General features: G+C 44.5%; 1 pseudogene; it reads right to left on the reverse strand.

Moving 5' to 3' along the window:
* Positions 1–6785: 6785 nt before the first annotated feature.
* Positions 6786–7788, reverse strand: LOC105516138 (annotated as a pseudogene).
* Between the last annotated feature and the right edge of the window lie 286 nt (positions 7789–8074).

The following is an 8074-nucleotide window of genomic DNA, read 5'->3' on the forward strand; positions in this document are numbered from 1 at the left end:
AGGCAAAGTCATATGCTAAAGTAATGTTAAGGTAATTACATTAGAAATGGATGGAAATGTGAATACAGGCTGAGGATCTATATAAAGAAGCCGCGGGCCAGGGCAGTGGCTCCCACCTGTAATCTCAGCACTTTGGTAGGTGGAGGCGGGAGGATCACTGGAGGCCAGGAGTCCGAGACCAGCCTGGCCAACATGGTGAAACCTCATCTCTACTAAAATTACAGAAATTAGCCAGGCATGGTGGTGTGTGCCTGTAATCCCAGCTACTCAGGAGGCTGAGGCAGAAGCGTTTGAACCCTGGAGCCAGAGGTTGCAGTGAGCCAAGATTGCACCACTGCACTCCAGCCTGGGTGACAGAGCAAAGCTCCATCTCAAATAAATAAATAAATAAATAAATAAAATAAAATAAAATAAAGAAGCCTGTGCACACTGATTGCAATAAGGCAAAAATAAATAAATAAATAAATAGAAAGAAGTTAAAATAAGGCTTTTTTTTTCTTTCCAAAGAGCTCAGAATGTACTATAAACATCTCATTAATCCGTTCAGTGTTTCTAGAAAAGTGAGATAAGGTACTTAATTGAGTCATATTGCTTAAAATTGTTTTAAAAAATTTGTCAGTCTTTTATTTTAAGAAATCAACTAGTTCTATAAAGGATGAATAAGAGAAATCACAGTCCTCAGCCACTTCTCCCTGTCTTCTTTTCCCAAAGGCAATTGCTCTCAAATGCTTTAGCTGATTCTTTGACAGGTCTCTCTATAACTGTAAATAATACTCCTGCATTTCTGTTTATTTTTTCTCACTTTTCGCGATGAGGATTTAGCTCCCTTTCTTGTGTGCCCACCACTACCAAATCTCTGCACACTCCCCATTTCTCCATCCTCCTTAATACAGGGTTACAATTTTGGTCAGATCAAATTATGGTATTAATGGTATTTGCATTATTATAATATGTTTTGTATTCAAAATGGAGGGGCTGGGTGTGGTGCCTCATGCCTGTAATCCCAGCACAATGGGAGGCTGAGGAGGGAAGATCACTTGAGTTCAGGAGTTCAAGACCAGCCCTGGCAACACAGTGAGACCCTTGTCTCTATTGCTTAAAAAAAAAGGTTAAAAAAAAAAAAAGAATGAAGGTATGTGGCAAACCACTATTAGTTTTTATTTGCTAGACATTTTGGGGGATGAGGGGGTGCTCTCTTGAGTTGTATTTGTCTTGTTTTTTGTTTTTTCATCTTGCATTATTTGCTTTCTTTTCTGAGACCAGTAATATCTATCACTATTCAACTCCAGTTCTCCAGCTTATCCCTACATCTTTCAGTATGTTGATTCACATCAGGTATCAGACATCAACTTCATGTTCTAGAAAAAAACCCTACCCAAAGTTGTCTGAGTTGTTTTATAGCTAACAATCTCCCTTTACCAACATCCTGTAGACCTCTGCCTCTCCCTTTGTAGATCTCCTTTCTCAAATATTTTCCTATCCTTTTGGTGGAGTACATCCTCTATCCACTAGCTTCCCAAGAAAGAGTATGTGAGAAGTAAAGCTTTTGAGAACCTGCAAGCCTGAAGTATGATTCTTCACTCATACTTGATTTGCAACTTGACTGGCTCATAGAATACTAGGTTGGAAATAATTTTGAAAGCATTGTGTATTAGTCTGTTCTCACACTGCTTATGAAGACATACCCGAGACTGGGTAATTTATAAAGAAAAAAAGGTTTAATGGACTCACAGATCCACGTGACTGGGGAGGCCTCACAATCATGGCGGAAGGCGAAAAGCATGTATTATATGATAGCAGGCAAGAGAGAACGAAAGTCACGTGAAAGGGAAAACGCCTTATAAAACCATCAGATCTCGTGAGAGTTATTCACTACTATGAGAACAGTATGGGGGGGACAGCCTCCATGATTCAATTATCTCCCATCAGGTCCCTCCCACAACACGTGGGAATTATGGGAGCTACTATTCAAGATTAGATTTGGGTGGGGACACAGCCAAACCGTATCACATGGTTTTACTGTCTTCTATCTTCCAGAGTTCCTTTTGGGAAATCTGAACTTATTCAGATGCCTCAACCTTTGCGTGTTGTGTTTTCTGGAAATGTGTAGAATTTTCTCTTTGTGCATTATTCATCAGTATGGGTTTATGCGATGGTTTGAATATGTCCTCTCCAACATTCAGGTGTTGAAACTTAATGGTCAAGGTGATGGTGTTAAGAGATGGCGCCCTTAAGAGATGATTAGGTGATGAGGGCCCATCCCCTTGTGAATGGGATTAGGTACACTGAAAAAGGGGCTTGATGGAGGAAGTCTGTCCTTTTTTGCAGCCCTCACTAGATACCAAACCTGCCAGTGCCTTGATCTTGGATGCCTCCTCAGCCTCCAGTACTAAGAGAAAATAAATTTCTGTTCTTTGTAAAATACCCAGTCTCAGGAATGTTGTTATAGCAGCACAAACAAAATAAGACAGTTTATTTTCGGGCGTTCGGCTGAGGATTTAGGGAGACTTTCTATTTTTTCCTAAAGGCTTTTTTTCACTTTCTCATTTTTTTTTTTCATTTTTATTATGAGACAAGGTCTTGCTCTGTTGCCTAGGATGTGGTATAGTAGTGTGATCTTGGCTCACTGTGGTCTCGACCTTCTGGGCTCAAGTGCCTCAGCATCCTGGGTAGCTGGGACCACAGGCATGTGCCACTACATCTGGCTAATTTATTATTATTATTATTATTTTGTAGAGATGGGGGCTCACTCTGTTGCCCAGGCTGGTCTCGAACTCCTGGACTCAGAAGATCCTCCTATCTCAGTCTCCCAAAATGCTGAGATTATAGGTGTGAACTGAAAATTTTTTTTATATTTTTCAATTCTGATTTCATGAGTGCATTGTAATAAAAATTCATGACCTTTCTGAATACATTTAGAGTTTTGTTGCTCTTCCTGCATACTTTCTGTTTTCACCATATATATTTGTTCCTGTTCAGGTGTTTCTTGAATCTCTCATGCTTGATTACTTGCTCATATTTAAAAGTAGAGGCTTCAAGAGCTGCTTGTAAACTCTGAGTAAGTGGGTGAGGCTTGATCATGGTGAGATTTCCTGTAGGGTGAGCTGCCGGGGCCCTTTGTTGGGGAAGCCCCGATGTCAACATCCATGTGAGTGTATTTGGATCTTTCTTCTTGGGTCTGATAGATTCCCACCTACAAAAGACTTATTTGGTGTTCTGCATGGAAGTAAATAACTGCTGCCATCATTCTGAGATGAGGAGGAAGTTTTGCATTTAGTGGGCATACATCACTTACTTAACCCTCCTGTTTTTTGTTTATTAAAACACACTGTCTGCTTTACCCTCTTCAAAGAGGAAGACTACTGTCTTCTGGCGGGGTGAGGGAAGGAAATCACCCAGCATTTGGAGGAAGAGAGGGGCATCTAGGGATATAACTGCTTCTCAAACAGCTTTCAACCAACCTTCTTTCTTCCATCACAGCCCTGCCCTTCTTTTCTAGGAGTAGTTGTGCCTTCAATGCCTGAGCCTTGATTATTTGGTAGTTTAAATTGACTTGGTTCTTGGATTTCCCCAGGAGGAAAAAGAGTTCAATTTTTCATCAGTTTTACCAAGTCCATACCACCTGTTATCTGTTTTGTAGCTTTCAAAAAGTTGGTGCTATTTTTTGTCATGTTCACTGTATCCTTATAGGTTTATGCTTAAAAAACAAAACAATACAAAACCTTTTACCATACCATAGTTGCAGTGCAGTTTAGGAGAGAGTGAAAGTGTGTGTTCAATTAGCCAGCCATTCTTTTGCAATTCTGCTTTTTTTAATGGTATGTTTAGAGATTTTTATTTTTTATTTTTTTTGAGACACTCCTGTGTCGCCCAGGCAGGAGTGCAGTTACTCCATCTCGGCTCACTGCAAGCTCTGCCTCCCAGATTCACGCCATTCTCCTGCCTCAGCCTCCCGAGTATCTGGGTCTACAGGTGCCCGCCACCATGCCCCGCTAATGTTTTCTACTTTTAGTAGAGGCGGGGTTTCACCATGTTGGCCAGGCTGGTCTTGAACTCCTGACCTCAAGTGATCTGCCTGCCTCGGCCTCCCAAAGTGCTGGGATTACAGGCGTGAGCCACCGCGCCCGGCCCTGTTTAGAGATTTTTTTGCAGTTGCCTTCTTTTGGGAAAACCAAAGGCAGCAGACTCTGGGCATGCTGAACTGGGGCTACTTGCTCCATTTCAGTTCTTAAATTTAGAAGTATGCCTCTGCTTCCCTTGCAGACAGTCCAATTAAAAATTAAAACCTCCAAATCAAGAATCAAGAAACAGTTATGGGACTCTGATTGCAGAAAGCATTTTCAAAAGCAATTAGCATTCAAATAACTTACCCACTGAGATAGAACAATGGTCTCCCAAGGATGTTCATATTCTAATCCCCAGAACCTGTATGTCAAATTACATGTCAAAGGGGAATTAAAGTAGCAGGTGGAATTAAGGTAGCTAGTCAGCTGACTTTAAAATAGGGAGATTATCCTGGGTCATCTGCTTGGCCTAATGTAGTCACAAGGATCCTTAATTGTCAACGAGGGAGACAGAAGAGTTATTGTCAAAGTTATATGATGTTAGAAAGACTTGACCATCCCTTCCTGGCTTTGAAGATGGAAGGGGAACATGAGCCAAAGAATGCGGATAGCCTCTAGACTCTGCACCAGGAAAGGACATAGATTCTTCCCTAGAAGCTCCTGAATGAATGAGCTCTACTAACAGCTTTTTTTGTCGGGGAGAGGGGGATCGATTTTTATGTGGGCTTCTCGCAGTGGTTAGAGTCACTCTTCAGAACAATCTCAGCACAGGAAACGCATCACCGAGACTGCCTAAAAAAGTCTGACCAGTAGCACCTTACTGCTTAAAATACACATATTCACAATAACTGACAAATGATAATGTGCCTCATGCAGGAATGTGTTCTCATTTGCAAATCTGTCAACTGGCTGTAGCACTAAACCCTCCACCAACTCCTTCTATCTCATTCACCTGGAAACCAGTCTCAATCACATCTCCCCATCCCTGGAACCAATTCCTTATTAAATCTCTCCCTAAGCAGGTTGCCTCCTGTAGCGTGGGCCAGACTGCGACTTGGGAATCAAGCCTGGCTTCACAGGTTGCATTTCCATCTTCTTGTGCCTTTAGGGTAGGACACTGCAAGGAATCCCACAGTTAGCACTCCACCACTTCCCCACTCTAACTGGGGAAAGGAACGTGAGAGAGTCAGAATTCATCCATTTGATTCGTTCACTGAAAAAGGATTCACTTTGGTAGAACTTGTTTGCCTTTGAGACATTTCAGTGAGTTACTTGGGATTCTTTAAAAAGTGGAAGGAAAGGCATCTGAGGGCTGTGACACAATCCAGCCATTTCTGACCACATGTCAGCTTGCTTGTGCCCACCGGACTCGTCAGAGGGAGGCAGGCCCTGCAGTACCCCCAGTACCCTCAAAGCCTCCTCCTGGCAATTCTGGGCAGGGCCGACATCTGGGCCACATCTAGTCCAAGACTGTCTTTGAAGACCCAATCAAGCTTCTGTCTGAAATTCCACCTTCTTCTGTCCCAGGTGGTTGTGGACACCCCTGCGGGCTTGTACGGATGATCAGGCACAGCCAAGAGAGGCAGACAGGCTCAGAGCACATTTCCATTTACAGGGAACAGAACACAGGCCCCCGTGTGTCCACGGAGCAATCTGTAAGTTGCAGTGGTGAGTAGAGTAAAACCTCTAGGTTGAGCACAGTTATCTCTGGCAAACACAGGGGCCTGCAGTCAGTCCACAGTGCTGTGGAACACACCTGAGTACATAGTCAGACATTTGCCCTGTAAACAGTAAATGTGTAACATCAGTTACTTAGAGAGGGCCGTCTGTGCTCCAGACATGTGGTTTGCATGAGGAGAATGGCTACCACTCAAAGTAGCAAAGGCACGCAGGGTTCACCCAAAAAGTTACGGTGTACGGACTTCACTCTGTTCAACATGGATTTGGTTTTGTGGAATCCAAATGCACTCATTTACTTCACAGCCTTGGATTTGTCTGTTTGGGGATCTATCTATCTATCTATCTATCTATCTATCTATCTATCTATCTATCTATCTAGATATTTATATCTATATATTTTCTTACCATAACATCAGTGCCTTGTCTGAATATCATCATATCATCATGTTCAAGAGTGGGGGGAAAATCAGACTCTTCATATGAACAGGGCTGCTTGAGGAATGTTCATTTCAGCTGTTTGCCACCTCCATTCAGATTATTCCTATCACAGCTCAGCTGGTGACCCGAAGCTAAGCGACAGGCGCAAGGATCCTGCGGGTCTTCCAGATGGCTGTGTTCACCTCCTACCTGAGAGACTCTTTACACAGAAAATGAGTCACCCCACTCAAAAGGAGTGGGGACAGGGGCAGGGACAGGACATGAGAACCACAGATAACCAAGGTGTTTCTTCCAAGTGGTCAGTTTAAAACAGACAATGACCAGCCATCCATCCCCGAAAAAAAACCAAAAGACAAACCACACCAAAAAAAAATTTATTCAGAATCAAAGACAAAATACGGTGTGAGAGCCAGGCTGGAGGGGCCCTTTCTCAGGGTGCATCCCTTCCTCAGTCTCCTATCTCTTTCCTCCTATGTGTGAGGAACAGTGAGACATAAAGACCTGCGGAGCACGTGCTCGGGCTGGAGGCTGATGCTGACCACTTGTGGGCACAGACCAAGGGGCAGAGATGCAGAAAGCTGCACATCTATTCACTACCATGGCTTAGGGCCACCTGCTCATGGAGGTTTCAGAGACAGCCTCCACTCTAGCCTTCACACAAGACATCTCCTTCACACAAGACAGCACATGGCAGCTGTCGCGGAAGTCCAGGGGCCCATCCAGTGCATCAGCGATGAGCATGTTGAACTCTTTAAGGCCATGATCATGGTGGCCCTGGCATACGCACTTCAATGCCCGAGTCACCAGTGAAGCTCCAATGTCTCCTGAGCATCTTCTCTTTGCTGTTGGGCGGTGCACTGCCATGTTCAGAGCTGTCATCTTTCAGCAGCTCCTCCTTACATTCTGCATCCTTGTCCAGGAAGGTCCCTGGGTCCAGCTCTCCCAGGCTGGCTACAGAGCCACTGGTCTGCATCCCCAGGGCTTTGGTGGCTACTCGGTCACCTGGTAGGTCAGAGGGCTCAGGATCAGTGATGCTTGCGGGTCTTGTGATGCTTCTGTTGGGCTCAGACAAGGGGATTCCCTTGGATGCCCTGGTGGGATTGGCGCCGGGGGACTGTCATCTGCTGGGCCGCACTGTGGAGGCAGGAGCTGCTACTGCTGCATACCTGGAAGGCACTATATGCTGGGGGAGGAGTTGGAGGCTGGCTCACCACTTCCTCATAAGGAGGAGTTAAGTAGTTTAGCAAAAACCTGAAATAAAAAGGCAGCACTGAATGATTGAAGGCTTCTCGGCAGGGGTCAGGTTGATTTCATGTTGCCGATGCTGGGCCTGAAGGCAGTGCTTGGCTTGGCGGTGGTGGCCAATGCAGCAGCAGCTAAGGATGACGATGATGGTCCACACCAGCCAGAGCTACCAGAGTTCCTAGTAGTAGTTGCAGCACTGAGACTGTCCACAGCAGTGATCTGTGTCACAGTTGTAGCTTTGATTATTGGTATCCATGCAGGCTTCCTTATCTTGTGGGAGTTCAGCCCTGGCTGACAGGGGGCTGGGCAGCACCAGGAGGAGTAGGAGCGCCATGCCACCCAGGAGACTTCTCCTCTCCATCCCCCTCCTGCTCCTGCCCCTCTGCCATGGCACTGCCACCTCCCTCCTCCCTCTCCTCCTCTACCCCCTTCTTCCTTGTTCCTTCTTTTTTCTGCTGACAATTTGACTTCAGCCCAGTAAGGCTAATTTCGGACTTCTGACTGCTAGAACTGTAAGATAATAAATTTGTGTTGTTTCGAGTCACTAAGTTCGTGGTAATATGTGAAAGCACCAATAGGAAATGAATATACTCACTATACATTTAAAAAATAAAGTATGATTCATATTAGCTTAAAATCTGAGAACC

This window comes from Colobus angolensis, unplaced genomic scaffold (assembly GCF_000951035.1).
Source record: "Colobus angolensis palliatus isolate OR3802 unplaced genomic scaffold, Cang.pa_1.0 Scaffold275, whole genome shotgun sequence".
NCBI lineage: Eukaryota > Metazoa > Chordata > Mammalia > Primates > Cercopithecidae > Colobus > Colobus angolensis.